Source organism: Chrysemys picta, unplaced genomic scaffold (assembly GCF_011386835.1).
Source record: "Chrysemys picta bellii isolate R12L10 unplaced genomic scaffold, ASM1138683v2 scaf172, whole genome shotgun sequence".
Classification (NCBI taxonomy): Eukaryota; Metazoa; Chordata; order Testudines; family Emydidae; genus Chrysemys; species Chrysemys picta.
Window position 1 is genome coordinate 64,390 of NW_027052879.1, and position 16,854 is coordinate 81,243.

Here is a 16,854-nt window from a genome sequence, read left to right on the forward strand (position 1 = left end):
ACATCTACTGTTTACCCACCTCCACTAGGCCCGTAACCCTGCCAAAGAAGGAGCTAGGATTGGTTTGGAATGATTTGTTCTTGACAAGTCCATGCTCACTAGTCCTAAGAACCAAATTGTCCTGTAGGTGCTGACAAACTGATTGTTTAATAAGGAGTTCCAGTATCTTTCCAGGTATGTTAATGGATGGGAAGACGTTCTTTTTCAGGGATCTCTGACGAGAACTGGGGCACAGCACTTAGTTTGTTGAGGCCATAAAATGGAGACAGGCACCTCTTCTCTTCTCCCAGCACCCCAGATACCTAAAAGAGTGGGACTCACATCCCTCAATGGGCTTTAAAAAAGACAATGGTTACAATGTGGCCCCAACCATTTCTGGTTTCTGCAGACTAGATGTTTTAGCAAAGTTTAGAATTCCTTGGTGCTCGACACCATGAAACTCCCCTTTCTCCTTTACAAAGGGCTTTAACGCCCCTTATCTCACCCAGGCTCTCGACTGCCCAAAGTTGGAGAATTGTCCCTGTTCCCATTGCAGAGCACTCCCCACGACACACACACAGAGTCCTCCTGGTGGTGGGAGGGGAACAGAGGAAAGGACAAAAGAAGTAAGAGATGAAGAGAAAGGAGGGAGGGATGGAGGAAAAGGTAAAACAAAAAGGACAAACCCTAATGTCCCCAGTGATTCTAAGGGACAAAATCCCAGGTGGGGAATAAAATTCGGCCACCTTAAGCTAGTGTTTTCCATGCCTAGAATTCAGCTGGCGCCAGATGCATCAGACTGAACAGGTTCCAAACCTCTCGGAGGCTCTTACCTTCTAAACAGGAACGTCTGTTTTCTAGTAAAATCAGGGAAAAGAAAGGAGAAAACTCAAAAGAGGTTCCTCCTGGCGCTCATGTACGTGACCCCTAATACTCTCTCAGTCCTCAAAGAGAGCCCTCGAGAAGGAGACTTGCTGAAGGAAAGCTACAGGGGACTCTGAGGTTTCCCTGGCCCTGCGCCCCTGTCCTGCCTGGCTGATGTCAGCATCTCTCTGTGAGGTCACCACCTCCCCAGCACCTTTGACCAATAGGCTGACGTCCTGCAAAAGGCCTTTGTGATGTCACTCCCACACACACCCCTCCCCTGCAGTGCTAATGTCCTGCCGCAGGCCAGACACTTTGGAGGTTTGAGCTACTCTCTGTGGATCACCTCACTCAATGAGTGTTCATTCTAGGAAGCAAGCCGGCTAGACAGTAAAACATCAGATGCTGCTCCCAATCCTACACTCGGTTTCTCAGAAATGAGTAGACTTTATGGCCAGAAGAGACAGTTAGAGCATCTAATCTGACCCCCTGCATATCACAGGCCTCCTGTCTACCACAATAGCTACTTTTGGGGTAAACACATTCCAGAAAGGCATCTAGTCTTTATTAAATGACATCAAGAGACGGAGAATCCACCACTTTCCTTGGTAGCTTCTTCCTGTGGTCAGTCATCCTCGCTGTTGAATATTTGTGCCTTATTTGTCATAGGAATTTGTCTCTTTTCACCTTCCAGCCATTCCCAAACCTCAGCCAGCATTTGTAGCTGACAAATCTCACGAATTGTCACAGATTGCGGTGTTACTAGAGGAGGTTTTGGAATTAACTGATAAGTCACTGGGACCAGATGGCATTCACCCAAGAGTTCTGAAAGAACTCAGATGTGAAATTGCGGAACTACTAATTATGGTTTGTAACCTGTCCTTTAAATCAGCTTCTGTATCCATGACTGGAAGATAGCTAATGTAACGCCAATATTTAAAAAGGGCACTATTGGTGATCCCGGCAATTACAGACCAGTCAGTCTAATGTCAGTACCGGGCAAATTAGTTGAAACAATTGTAAAGAATAAAATTGTCAGACACATAGAAGAACATAAATTGTTGGGCAAAAGTCAACATAGTTTAGGTAAAGGGAAATCATGTCTTACTAATCTATTCGAGTTCTTTGAAGGGGTCAACAAACATGTGGACAAGGGGGATCCAGTGGACATAGTGTACTTAGATTTCCAGAAAGCCTTTGACAAGGTCCCTCACCAAAGGGTCTTATGTAAATTAAGTTGTCATGGGATAAGAGGGAAGATCCTTTCATGGATTGAGAACTGGTTAAAAGACAGGGAACTAAGGGTAGGAATAAATGGTAAATTCTCAGAATGGAGAGGGGTAACTAGTGGTGTTCCCCAAGGGTCAGTCCTAGGACCAATGCTATTCAACTTATTCATAAATGATCTGGAGAAAGGGGTAAAAAGTGAGGTGGCAAAGTTTGCAGATGATACTAAAGTGCTCAAGATAGTTAAGACCAAAGCAGACTGTGAAGAACTTCAAAAAGATCTCCCAAAACTAAGTGATTGGGCAACAAAATGGCAAATGAAATTTAATGTGGACAACGTAAAGTAATGCACATTGGGAAAAATAACCCCAACTATACATACAATATGATGGGGGCTAATTTAGCCTCAATGAATCAGGAAAAAGATCTTGGAGTCATCGTGGATAGTTCTCTGAAGACTTCCACGCAGTGTGCAGTGGCAGTCAAAAAACCAAACAGGATGTTAGGAATCATTAAAAAGGGGATAGAGAATAAGACGGAGAATATCTTATTGCCCTTATATAAATCCATGGTACACCCACATCTTGAATACTGTGTACAGATGTGGTCTCCTCATCTCAAAAAAGATATACTGGCATTAGAAAAGGTTCAGAGAAGGGTAATTAAAATGATTAGAGGTTTGGAAGGGGTCCCATATGAGGAGAGATTAAAGAGGCTAGGACTTTTCAGCTTGGAAAAGAGAAGACTATGGGGGGATATGATAGAGGTATATGAAATCATGAGTGATGTGAAGAAAGTGAATAAGGAAAAGTTATTTACTTGTTCCCATAATATAAGAACTCCACTAGTAATCTCCCTCCAGCCTGACAGTTCACCTTTCAGTACGACCCGTTGTAGTCTCCCCTTTAACCAATTCCTTATCCACCTTTCAATTTTCATATTGATCCTCATCTTTTCCAATTTAGCTAATAATTCCCCATGTGGAACTGTATCAAATGCCTTACTGAAATCGAGGTAAATTAGATCCACTGCGTTTCCTTTGTCTAAAAAATCTGTGACCTTCTCAAAGAAGGAGATCAGGTTGGTTTGGCACGCTCTACCTTTTGTAAAGCCATGTTGTATTTTGTCCCAATTACCATTGACCTCAATGTCCTTAACTACTTTCTCCTTCAAAACATTTTCTGAGACCTTGCATACTACAGATGTCAAACTAACAGGCCTGTAGTTACCCGGATCACTTTTTTCCCCTTTCTTAAAGCTAGGAACTATGTTAGCAATTCTCCAGTCATACGGAACAACCCCTGAGTTTACTGATTCATTAACATTTTTTGCTAATGGGCTTGCAATTTCATATGCCAGTTCCTTTAATATTCTTGGATGAAGATTATCTGGGACCCCTGATTTAGTCCCATTAAACTGTTCGAGTTTGGCTTCTAACTCAGATGTGGTAATATCTACCTCCATATCCTCATTCCCATTTGTCATCCTACCATTATCTCTAAGCTCCTCATTAGCCTCTTAAAGACTGAGGCAAAGTATTTGTTTAGATATTGGGCCATGCCTAGATTATCCTTAACCTCCACTCCATCCTCAGTGTTTAGCGGTCCCACTTCTTTCTTTGTTTTCTTCTTATTTATATGGCTATAGAACCTTTTACACCTTTTACTATTGGTTTGAATTCCCTTTGCAAGGTCCAACTCTACATGGCTTTCGGCCTTTCTCACTTTGTCCCTACATTTTCTGACCTCAGTAAGGTAGCTTTCCTTGCTGATCACTCCCATCTTCCACACCTTGTAGGCTTTCTGCTTTTTCTTAATCATCTCTCTGAGATGCTTGCTCATCCAACTTGGTCTACAACTCCTGCCTATGAATTTTCCCCCCTTTCTTGGGATGCAGGCTTCTGATAGTTTCTGCAACTTTGACTTGAAGTAATTCCAGGCCTTCTCCACCTTTAGATCCACAAGTTCTTCAGTCCAATCCACTTCCCTATCTAATTTCCTTAATTTTTTAAAGTTAGCCCTTTTGAAATCAAAAACCCTAGTCACAGATCTATTTTTGTTTACCCTTCCATTTAGTTTAAACTGAATTAGCTCATGATCGCTCAAACCAAGGCTGTCCCCTACAACCATTTCTTCTAAGAGATCCTCACTACCCACACCAAATCTAAAATGGCATCCCCTCTTGTTGGTTCTTCAACTACTTGGTGAAGGAATCCATCAGCTATCACATCTAGGAAAATCTGAGCCCTATTATATTACTAGCACTTGTCCTCCAGTCTATATCTGGGAAGTTAAAGTCTCCCATGATCACACAATTCCCATTAGTATTTACTTCATTAGAAACATTAAAGAGGTCTCTATCCCTATCCAAATCAGACTCCTGTTCTAACAGACAGCAAACCCCCCAAAGACAGGGATAGAGCCCAGAAATCGAGATGGTGGGGAAATTTCATTGAAACCGTTTCTGTCCGAAAATCCCATTCAAACTAAACCAGTTTGTTTCTTGAAATCATATCAAGTGGCATGAAAATTCTTTGCAAAAATATTTTGTTGCAAAACAAAAGCATCTTCTGTGTCACAAAAAGAACAGGAGTACGTGTTTGTCTCGTCGCACACAAAGAGGAGACACTTAGATCTCAAAAATTAGATAAGATGTTTCAGTCTGAGCTAAGTAGTTGCTGCTCTTAACAATTGCAACATAATAAAATACAAATAAAATAGACTATTTCAGCCATTCTATTATGTCCTAATCTGATCTGAGTAAACGTGATAGGACACCTCATCTTATGCACTGCTCCTAGTGACACTCTCCAATAGATCCCCATCCTCCACCTGTCGGGAGGTAGGTAGGAGCGGATTGTTATCCCTACTTGAAAGAGGGAGAAGCTAAGGCTGAGAAAGGAGAATTGACTTGTCTTAGGTCACACAGCCAGTCCGTGGCAGAGTTGGGAATAGGACCCAAGAGCCCTGATTTTCAAACTAACCATCGGATCTTGAATTTCAGACATTGAATGACCTGAATAAAGTGTTCTCAAGTGAGTTCCAGACCAGCAAGAGTTCATAGTAATTATTCAGCAAGTATTTTAGGAGAACTGGAATGGTAGAGAAAATAATGAACTGCAGAGAAGCAGCAAAATTTGTCGAACATATGACTGGTTATGACTATTTACTTGGTCTTAAAAGAAAACAACAGGGACCTGAGTCTCCTCCCTGTCAATAACCCCCTGCTCAGCCACTCAGGGTAGCGACCGAGGGGTGGGAGGATGAGGGTTCTCACCAGAGAGCCCAAAGGATGGCCCAGGTCACCGCTGGGGATCACTGTCTGAGCACTATTTCAACGCCACATTTTTCGGTGGACCTCCCACAATGGGAGTTGTAGAGCACCCCCCACGACACACACCCCCCCCCCTCCTGGTGGTGGGAGGGGAACGGGGAAAGGACAAAAGAAGTAAGAGATGAAGAGAAAGGAGGGAGGGATGGAGGAAAAGGTAAAAGAAAAAGGACAAACCCTAATGTCCCCAGTGATTCTAAGGGACAAAATCCCAGGTGGGGAATAAAATTCGGCCACCTTAAGCTAGTGTTTTCCATGCCTAGAATTCAGCTGGCGCCAGATGCATCAGACTGAACAGGTTCCAAACCTCTCGGAGGCTCTTACCTTCTAAACAGGGACGTCAGTTTTCTAGTGAAATCAGGAAAAAGAAAGGAGAAAACTCAAAAGAGGTTCCTCCTGGTGCTCACGTACGTGAACCCAAATACTCTCTCAGCCCTCAAAGAGAGCCCTCGAGAAGGAGACTTGCTGAAGCAAAGCCACAGGGGTCTCTGAGGTTTCCCTGGCCCTGCGCCCCTGTCCTGCCTGGCTGATGTCAGCATCCCTCTGTGAGGTCACCACCTCCCCTGCACCTTTGGCCAATAGGCTGACGTCCTGCAAAAGGCCTTTGTGATGTCACTGCCATACCCACCCCTCCCCTGCAGTGTTAATGTCCTGCCGCAGGCCAGACCCTTTGGAGGTTTGAGCTACTCCCTGTGGATCACCTCACTCAATGAGTGTTCATTCTAGGAAGCAAGCCGGCTAGACAGTAAAACAGTAGAGGCTGCTCCCAATGCTACACTCGGTTTCTCAGAAATGAGTAGACTTTATGGCCGGAAGAGACAGTTAGAGCGTCTAATCTGACCCCTTGCATATCACAGGCCTCGTGTCTACCACAATAGCTACTTTTGGGGCAAACACATTCCGGAAAGGCATCTAGTCTTTATTAATGACATCAAGAGATGGAGAATCCACCACTTTCCTTGGTAGCTTCTTCCTGTGTTCAATCATCCTCGCTGTTGAATATTTGTGCCTTATTTGTCATAGGAATTTGTCTCTTTTCACCTTCCAGCCATTGGGTCTTGTTCTGCCTTTCTCTGCTAGACTAGAGAGCCCTTTAATACCCAGTATTTTCTCTCCATTAAGGCACTTCAACACTTCAATGAAGTCCCCTTCAATCTTCTTTTGATAAGCTAAACAGGTTAAGCTCTTTCAATAGCTCACTAGAAGGCATTTTTCTCCAGCCCTCAGAACATTTCATGGCTCTTTGCTGCCCCAGCTCCAATTTCTAGGACCATCTTTTTCAAAGAAGGACACCAAGACTGGAGGCAGTATTCCAATAGCAGTCTCACTGCTGCTGTGTCACCTCCCTATCCTACTCACGGCTCTGCTCCTACGTCTAATGATGGCTTTAGCCCTGTTCACCACAGCATCACACTGGGAGCTCATGTTGAGTGGCTTCTCCACTCTGGCCCCTAAATTCTTTTCAGAGTCACTGCTTTCCTGGATCCACGTCCCCATTCTGGAGGTGTGGCCGGCGTGCCTTGTTGCCACGTATAGGCCCTTGCATTGGGCTCTGCTCAAACTTGTTTTCTTTGAATGGGTCCAGCTGGCCGAATGAGCCAGATCGCTCTGTATCACTGCCCTCTCCCCATCAGGAATTACCACTCTGCCTGTATTTTGTCACCCCCCAATCTTATCCGCAGTGATTGTATGTTTTCTCCCAATTCATTGATAACAATTATTTTAAAAAATTAGTCCTTGAGAGCTTCTTCAGACCCTTAGTACCCAGGACCTGCTCCCCACATCACAGTGAGAAATGCTGTCCAGCCCTGCTGGTACATAGGGGATAAGCACAGAACAAACGTACCTTTAGGAGCTGTGTTGTCCATAGGCTCTGAACAACATGTGGGGGTCAGCAGATTATAAACGCACGACAGACCTGTAGTGTAGACAGGTCCCAACTGTGTCTCGGTTTCCCACCCTGTAAAATGGGGAGAACAAACAAAACCTTGATTAGCTCCATTTGATAGCTGGGGAAACCGAGGCACCCAGCGGTGCAGAGACTCGCTCATGGTCCCAAAGCCAGGAATAGAAAACAGCAGATCTGATAGCCAGGCCTGGGACCTAACCCTGGTTTTCCTGGCCTTGCTGCTCTAAGTTTAGTCACAGCCTCCATGTCTTTTCCCCCGTGTCCCTTAACCCCACGTCACTGCAGAAGAGAGATTTTCTGGTAGCCAGCTGGCTCTCCTGCATGTGGATGTCGTTCCAAAAGACGTGCTCTGGCTCAGTCCCATGCTATGGTTGACTGAAGGAACCACTTGGTCACATTCTAGCCCTGAGTTATACAGGAGGGGCGACTAGATGCACATAATGGTCCTTTCTGACCTGAACCTCTATCAATCGCTACATTTTCTGCTGCTAGGAAGAGAACTCTGGACCTATTTTCTCTCATTCACTTTCAGTCGGAATAATTTCAATCCAGGCCAAAGGATTTCCTCTTCCATTGTGTCTTCAGCACCTTTGCGAGCAACCAGTTACTGTTACCCACAGGTTACCAGTTTCAACCTGTCCCAGGGTGAGATGGCCAGGAAAGGGGTTGGAGCTCAACTGCACCTGGCCCAGGTGATGCAGGTCCCTAGGGTGAAGGGAATAAGTGTGGGGGTCACGTGACAAGACGCAGCCTGTGACTAGGACCCAGGCCTGCTGAGAGATAGAAGGGCAGCCTGTACTCAGCCAGGAGAGAGACCCCAAGGGAAGCAGGCATGGGAGGGGCTTGGAGCGTCCTTTAAAGGTGAGGGTCAAGCTGGGAAGGGGCCAGGCTGAGCACTAAGGACAAGGCCCTAGGAGGGAAAGATAGGGCAGTTTAGGAGATGGGGCACATAGTTCAGTTGGTTTCGGTTCCCAGGACCAGACACCCAGAGGTGAAGGTGATTGTCGGGGCTTCTGTCCTTCTTCCCCAGTGTAGATTTGATGGTGGAGAAGACTGATGCCGTAAGGGGGAAGTGAGTTACCCCAAAGTCACCCAGTGAGTTTATATCACCAATGCATACTCGGAAGGATCCAATAGAAACATGGATTTTCCAGTCTCTTCTTTCTAGGAGTCCCCAGGGCTAAGGTAAACCCCCTGCGGCCCCTCCCCATTCTGCTCACCTCCAAGATGTGCTGGAGTTTGTCTGTGCTGGGGGGTGCTGTCAGCAGGATCGAGAGCTCGTCATCCATGTTCTCTGGGCAGGCCTTGCTCAGAGCCTGCCAGCGGAGGGAGACCAGGGGTCAGGAGCCTGCATTAGCACCGGTGTGCCATTGACCAGGAGCTGGCTGAGGTAAGCGCCGCCTGGCCGGAGCTCGCACCCAGAAACCCTGCCCCAGGTCGGAACCCCCTCCCATACCCAAATTCCCTCCCAGACCTCACACCCGGCACCCCAACCCCCTGCCCCAGGTCGGAACCCCCTCCTGTACCCTAATCCCTCCCAGACCCCACACCCCCACCCCAGCCCTGAGCCCCCTCCCGCACCCAAACTCCCTCCCAGAGTCCGCACCCCAACCCTCTGTCCCAGCCCGGATCCCCCTCTGGCACCCCAACCCCCTAATCTCCAGCCCAATCCCAGAGCTCGCATCCCCACCGGAGCCCTCACCCCTCCCTGCACTCCAACCCCCAGCTCCAGCCCAGTGAAAGTGAGTGAGGGTGTGAGAGCGAACGACTGAGAGAGGTGGGCTGGGCTGGAGTGAGTGGGGGTGGGGCCTTGGGGAAGGGCATGAAAGGGGTTGGGTCAAGGGCGTTTGGTTTTGTGCAAGTAGAAAGTTGACAACCCTACTTAAGGACCTTTGAAAAGCAGCCTCCTTAGCACCGCTCCTGATAGCAGGGGCCAAGGCGCCCCCGGACATGAGAACTACAATAGGCCAGAGCAAAACGCTGCGTTAGAAATCGGAGCTCTGGCTGCCAAGCGAACGATAGCTGACAGACAGGAGATGCAGGAATTAAGGTTGTGCCTTCAGCCAGCAACTGGTGTTCATCCGTTTGCACCACACACACACCTGTAGGCAGGGCCACTATTTCCTTGTCTGTCTGCCTGTTTAGCGTCTCTCGGGCCTTACTGTGCCCATCACCGTGGTGTCTGAGTGGCAAACCAAGGGTTTGACGTGTGCATATGAAACTGCCTGACTGGAAGGACGTGCTTTGGTTTGGATCAGTGACTGCTGGGGCGATTGGTGGCAGAAGGCTCTGAGGGCCTGGCTCATTCCGACCTGGCTCATTCCAATGGCTTCTACAGCTCAGAGCAGCCCAGTCTCCTGCCTGGGTCCGACGCAAACCAGGAAGTACAGGACCACGGTTAATAAGAACAGCTCAAAAGATCATTTTCGCTGACCCAGCCCTGCACAGATTTCCAGCTTAGGTTTGCATTTTCAGCAAAAGTTCTTCTTGATTATTTTCTCCCAACCCCCTTCTGCCTCCATAATAGCCAGCCACCCCGTCAGTCGCATCCTGGGGCGCTCCAGGGACAGCGTGTGTGCGTGTATGTGTACGTCTGTATATATGTGTATGTGTACATGTGCGTATGTATGTGTGTACGTGTATGTGCACATGAGTGTGTGCACATGTGAGTGTGCGTGTGTATGTGTGTACATGTACCCCAGTCAGATGTATACATCTGGATTTCCTTTGAAAGAATTTTCAAATTGAGCTGATCAAGTGCAATGGCAAAGCACCCAATTCCTCTGCCCCCCAACTGCCTTCGCTGCTTTAACGTACAACCTGCTCTGCTGGCACCTCTGACTCCTGAAAGCCCTAACGCTCCAGGGGAGCAGGCCGTACCCTGCCCTGCCCTGGCTGCCCCGGGTGTTACCTCGGAGGGAATCGTTCCAGATTCCAATGAGTGGCAGGTCCAGGGAAGAGCCTTATCTGGGGGGAGGCTGTACCAGACCCGCCCGACCCAGGCAGGCTCCCAGGTACTCTCTGCTCGGGGCTGATAAGGCTCCTTAGCAGTTTCTCTCCAAACAAATTCCAGTTCAAGACACCTGAGAGCTCCACAGCAGGGCAGCATCCCCAGAGCGCAGCAGGGCGGGGGGTAGGGGGAGCAGTCGGTAGCAGCACCTGCCCCTCGTACGGCAGGAGCGAGAAGTGCCAGCCTCTCTGCACAGAGCAGCAGCGTTCAGCATGGGCCAGACGTGCTGCAGTGATGGGTAAGAGCTGGCTCGGAGAGCCAGAGGGTCTGTGGGGCAGCTCTGGGCCCTTCTGCTCCGCACTAGGGCCGGGTGGGCGTGTTCAGCTGGGATTGGAACCCACCAGCACTTGTGGGTGTGAATGTGGGGCTGGAACTCAATGTGGGGCGCTACTGGGGGGAAGGGCAGAGAGACACCTGGGCTGAGACCCCAGCTCCAGGGAGACAGTCACTCCTGCCCAGCTGGGTTAAATTGCCCAGCTGTGTGACAGCCCCCCTATCCCCGAGGGGTTCCCCCCCCGGTATGTCACAGCAGGGTAATGTGCGTACTGAACGGCAGGGCTGGGAGAGGCCTTTGGGGATGGAGGAAGCAGCACTAAGGTACATGCCAACCTCCCTACAGAGGAGGGGCCGTGCCCCACAGGTGTGGGGCAGGGAGCTGGGACACTGCGCGGTGGGTCATTGCTGGCCCAGGCCCTTCCTAGCTGGAGGCCGAGGCATTTCCTTCAGGTCACCTTCCACTGCAGCTTGGCCACGGGCCCCCATAGCCACTAGCCCAGTCAGGGATCCCAAGTGGGGATTGTCACGGCTGGCTCCTCCCTGCCGCCAGCAGCTCTTCACTGCCAGGGAATTCCTGAAATCCTGTGCGCCCCTCCCCCACCCACCTCCTGGGGCTGTGAGTGCCCTCCCCACCCGCGGACAGCCCCTCCCCCGAGGTCTGAGTGCCCCTGGCCAGTCCCTCCCCTCAGGCCCCCCCCCCACTTCCTGGGGCTCTGAGTGCCCTCAGTCAGTCCCCCTCCCACACCCCGGGGCTGAGTGACCTTGGCCAACCCCCGTCCCTTCAGGAGGAACTCCCAGTACCCACCCCAGCCCCCATACCTCAGGGTTCCCCTCCCTGCGGCGCTGTGGCCATACCCCCACCAGGGCCGGCTTTAGGCCAATTCAACCAATTCCCCTGAATCAGGCCCCGGGCCCAAGCCCCGGTACGGTGTACCGGCAAGAGCCGGTGCGCTGTACCAGTGTAAGCGGGGGAATGGTCCCGCTATTGTGGGGAACTTTCCTGGTTTCTGCACTACCCCGGTGAAGTGGGCTAGCGAAAGGATCCGAGTCCTCGCTCCCACTTCCTTTACCCAGAGGCCTCCCTGCCCTTGAGGGCTCCCCTTCCACTCTCCTGTCTGGCAGAGTCCTCATAAACCCCGACAAGGCTGGGCCCAGGATTCCTGGGGGGCTCGACCCCCAACCCTGCGGGGGTCAGCCAGGACAGGGGCTAGGGTGTCCCCACTCCGGGGTACTCTCTCTGCACTGGGCACCTCCCTGACCCACTGATCATTTCATACAATTTAAAGCAAATACAAGTTGTTTAATTAACAATTAATTTTAAAAAAGAATAAGGAAAAATGGGAAAGGTTAAAGGAAAACACATCACCCCGCTCTGTGGCAGGGAACATTACAAACAGTGTCTCTGGAACGTCAGGGCAGTTCAGTCTGTTCCTTGTAGGTCCCAGGCCTGCTTCTCAGGCCCTGTCTGTGCTGCAGGGACGCTGTGGGTTGGACACTTGCTCCGGTGGTGGCCACACGCTCTCAGGCTCTAGGTGGCAGGACCCTTTTTCCAGCGTCGCCCCCGCCCGGTCGGGGTTATGATCCCCCTGCAAGTCTGACTTGCAAGGCCTCTTGGCTGAGGCGTCTCCCTGTGCTGGGCCCACTGCCCAGGGTCCCCCTCACTCTCCCCAGCTGCTCACCACACTCGGACTGCAAACGGCTCCGGACTGCCCCAGACCCAGCTCCGGACTGCTCCAGCCTCGGCTCCAGCTCCACTCGGCCTCAGCACGGCTGCTGCTGCTGCTCTGCCTTCAGCTCCCTGGGCTGCTTCTCTGGCCTCTCTGGCTCTGGTTGCTGCAGCTCTGCCCCCAGCACAGCACTGCTCTGCAGGCTGCTTCTGTGACTCTGCTCCCAGCTCTGACCTGCTCCCTGGCTGCTTGTCTGGCCCCTCTGGCTCTGGTTGCTGCAGCTCTGCTCCCAGGGCAGCTCTGCTCTCTCTGGCTGTGCTCTGGCTTTGGGGCTGCCGCTCTGCTTCCAGCAGCTTAGCTCAGGCCCCTGCTCTCTCCTTAGCTCGGCCCCACCCTGTCTGACTCAGGCCATTCCAGTTCACAGGGAGGACGGGACCCCCTCTGGCCTCCTGACTCCCTGATTAGCCTGCCTGCCCTGTCAATCAGGCTGATCTGGAGCATTGGCCTCTCCCCATTGTACCTGGGGACTGTCAGTCTCAGGCTCCTGATTTGCCATCGACCCTTCCCCTTTTAGTGCTGGGAGCTAGCCAACCAAAACACCCCCACTGAGTGTTAGTAAGGGGGCAACAGTCCCCTTACACCAGGGTGGCTCGGCTTCCCCAGGGGGCAATTTAAAGGACCTAGGGCTCCCAGCAGGGGCCGGAGCCCCAGGCCCTTTAAGTTGCCACCAGACCCCCACTGCTGGAGCCCTGGGGTAGGACTGCGGGGCTCTGGGGGCTATTTAAAAAGTCCGGGGCTCCCGCTGCCTCTACCAACCCGGCCCTTTAAATAGCCACTGGAGCCCCGCTGCTTCCCCAGAGTTCCTGCGGCTATTTAAAGGGCCGGGGCGGTAGAAGCAGGGGAGCCCTGGGCCCTGACCCCCCAGGGCGTGGCGGCGACCCAGACATGTGAAATGGAGCTCATTAATAACCGATCAACAGCATATATGATGCAATGTACAGAATATATAATTTTATTATTTATATAGTTATGGAAAGTAAATAATACATGGAAGAAATGAAAGGCTTTTTTTTTACATTATTTTTTTTGTTAGTCATCCCTGCCGGGGCCCCACCAAAAAGGTTCGAATTGGGCCCCGCCCTTTCTAAAGCCGGCCCTGCTGGAGAGAACAGGAGGATTCAGTCAGCAGGGGCTGCCGATCCGTCCCATTCACCAGGGCTGCCATCCTGCTGCTTCAGCATTAGTGGCTGGGGTGACTTGGGGAAAGGTCTCAACCTCCCCACATCCCACTTCACTGCTACCAGAATCCCTCCTGCCCCCCCCGCTACAGTCCCCTCCCTACCCAACCTGGGTGGGGCTGGAAGAGAGGGGTCTGAGAACTTGAGCTGTGGATTGGAGGTGGAACAGCTGTCAGGGGCACTGACGGGGAGGTGGCAGGAGCTCCCCGTACAAGGAGAGGGGTTGCCACTGGAGGTCACTAGGAAGGACAACAAGACTCCATCCTGGGGGTCAGGAGGGGGAATCCATCCCTCAGAGGTGGGCAGGGGCTGGGTGGAAATGCTGCTGGTTCCAGGGGCCGTTAATTCCCCCTGATTCCTCGGAGGCGTCTGAGTCTCAGACAGGTTCTCGTTCCCTTGCAGCAGGAGGACGTCACGGCCAATGTGATGCGCCAGCTCCGTATCATGCGGCACTTGCGCCAGGTGCCCGAGGCGCTGCAGGGCCTGTGCCTCTGAGGCCACCAGCAACTCCCGCTCCCTGTGGCAGGTACTGCTCTGGCTCTCTGTAAATGGGGAGCTAGTGGAAGGGGAAATGGAGCCCCCTGGCACTCACAGAAAGCTGATTACAGAATGAGCCCGAACTGAGAGGCACCATATCCGCCCCCCTAAAGAGCCAGACTTCAGTGGTACACCCCAGCTGGGGTAGCAACAGGATTGAGAACGAGGTAGGAAGTTCAGAGCAGCAAGGAAAGCCTGGAGGGGAACTTGAGAAGAGAGGTTGGAAAAGTGCAGCAAAGAGAAAGGTGCAGACCTAGCTGTTGGGTCCAGGGCCCTGAGCTGCTATCAATGTCAGGGTGGGACTGGGTTCCCCTACCGGCCCCAGAGGAGGCGGTGTACACGCACCTGGAGAGGGTTCCCAAGCCCAGCAAGGGGGCTACAGGCTGAGCAAGTGCCCCAGCGATGGCAGAAGGACTTCTGTCTGTGGAAAGACCTCTTTGGACTTTGTGTGAGGCAAGCTGGGCCCCAGAAGGGTGGACTAAAGGTGGTGACCTGGCCGGAGTTACCAGGCAGAGAAACTGCCGTGGTGCTGGAGCGACCATGGATGGGGGACGCTAGCCCAGCGAGAGGGCTGTGATGCCATGCCTGGCTGCCGGGGGGCACCTAACGATGAATAGATTCATTTATGATTAGCATAGTTGGCAGGATTGAGTTCCCCCTGTGATCCGTGAGGGAAGTCTTGGTTGCTGAAGGAATCATAGAATATCAGAGTTGGAAGGGACCTCAGGAGGTATCTAGTCCAACGCCCTGCTCAAAGCAGAACCAATCCCCAGACAGTTTTTTGCCCTGATCCCTAAATGGCCCCCTCAAGGATTGAGCTCACAACCCCGGGTTTAGCAGGCCAATGCTCAAACCACTGAGCTATCCCTCCCCCAAGCAGGTGTATCAAGGGACCAAGCTGGTCGCTGGATTTCCCACTTCAGTTCCAGGGACTGGCTAAGCAGCCAAAGCAGATCTAGGGGTTTCTCCAGCAGCTCCTAGAAAACCAACAGATGCAGAAGGAAGTGCAGGTGGAGCTACAGATGCAGCAGCAGCAATACCTGTGAGAGATCCTGCAAAGGGAAATCAACCCAGAGTCTGCTATGCCCATGGACAAAAAGAGCAGAGAAGGAGAGCATGCCTGGGCTTTGCTGAGAAGGTTAGCCCAGGGAGAAGGGCATGAGAAAGTGTACAAACATGGCCTAATGGCAAGATGGGAGCAAGAGTTCTTTGTTTTGGGGGCAGAGAAGCAGGCCATATCAAAAGACACGGCCTGCTTAGGAAATTGCTGAGTGGCTGAACGAGGGGCCAGGGCCCTAAGAAGTTAGAAAGAAAGGAGAAGGTGTCCTCTGACACAAACCCCCATGAGGCAGGCAAGGTGGAGGTGGCTGGGGTGGCCATGGACCTTGCAGACCCTCCACCAACACACCCTGTCGGGTGCTGCAGGGAGATGAAGGACGAAATGATTGGCCCAGAGATGAAGCAGACTGGAGGAGGGACAAACACAAGGGTGGAGCAGTCCATGGTGGGTTCTCAGACCCTGACCGAAAAGGTTTTGGCCTATGCAGCGGCAGTAGCAAAAAGGCAACAGAAGACGCTAAAGGCTTCAGAACAGGCTCTGCAAGCAGCTGTTCATGAGACTGAGTGGCTGCAGGAAGAGCGTCGGGATACTGCAGAAGAGAAGGTTTGCCCCGAGCGAGCTGGCAGTGGAACTGCAGACACTGCGCACAGGCTGTACAAGTGCGCAGCCGGTGACAGCGATGAGATGAGGAGGGATGAAGCTTGGAGAAGAATAGAACTTGCCCCCGGGTGGGCCAGGTTCTAAGGAGGAGGGTATATAACGGGGGGCTTGGCCTGTGGGCTATAAAGCCTGGAGCTAGGCCAAATGGATTACAGAGTGAGCTCCAGCTGAGGGGAAACCGGGGGAAACTGCAACAAAGGTACAGGAGCAGGCCTAGCTGTTGGGTACAGGGCCTTGGGGCAGAACCTAGAATCCAGGGTAGGACTGGTTCTCCCATGGTCTCTAAGGAAGGGGATGTACAGGGCCATAGGAAGGGCTACCAAGGCCAGCAAGGGCAGGCCGAGCCAAAGTCAGGCTGAGGAAAAGCCCCCAAGGGACAGAGGATCTTGTTTCAGTTAAAGACATTTTTTGACTTTTCGTTTGGGATGAGCGAGACCCAGGAAGGAGTGGGACTAAAAGATGGTCGCCTGGCCGAAGGGCTGAGTTCCCAGCCAGAAACCTGCTGGCGGGCGTGCTAGCCCAAGAAATCTGTGACCCCAGGCCTTGAAGGAAGGGGCACCTATCAGTGAGTGAACTCTGTTACAAGCCTGCTTCCATTGTGGAAACAGCCTGGTATTGGAGGGTGGTGGGGATAGCCTGTGGGCGAGGATGGCTGGAGGGGTTATACAGGAGGGGCAGCAGCGTCCAGTGAGGAGATCAGGGAATGGGTTGTTTGCAGTCCTGCCACTGAGCGGTAACATGATCCTGGCCAGGTCACTCTCCCACCTGGTGCCTCACTTTCTCTATCTTTGAAATGGGGATCATCCCGACCCACATTAAGAAAGGGTTTGATCCTCTGCTCTTGCTTGCCAAATCCCTGCCCTCCTTGCCCCACACAGGCCTCTGCCCTGTTGCTCAAACTCCCATGCACATGTTAGTGCCTGTGTCACCCCCGCAACTGCAAGGTCTCATGTACAGTCTCCTGCCAGCAAACTGAAGCTGCCACTAGATCCAGAATAGGAATCGCAGTTCCTGTGCGCTGCTCTGAATGGAGTCTAGACCTGGCCATGGGGAAGGCCAACGCTCACATCCAGGTAGATCATCAACCTACTCCTCTG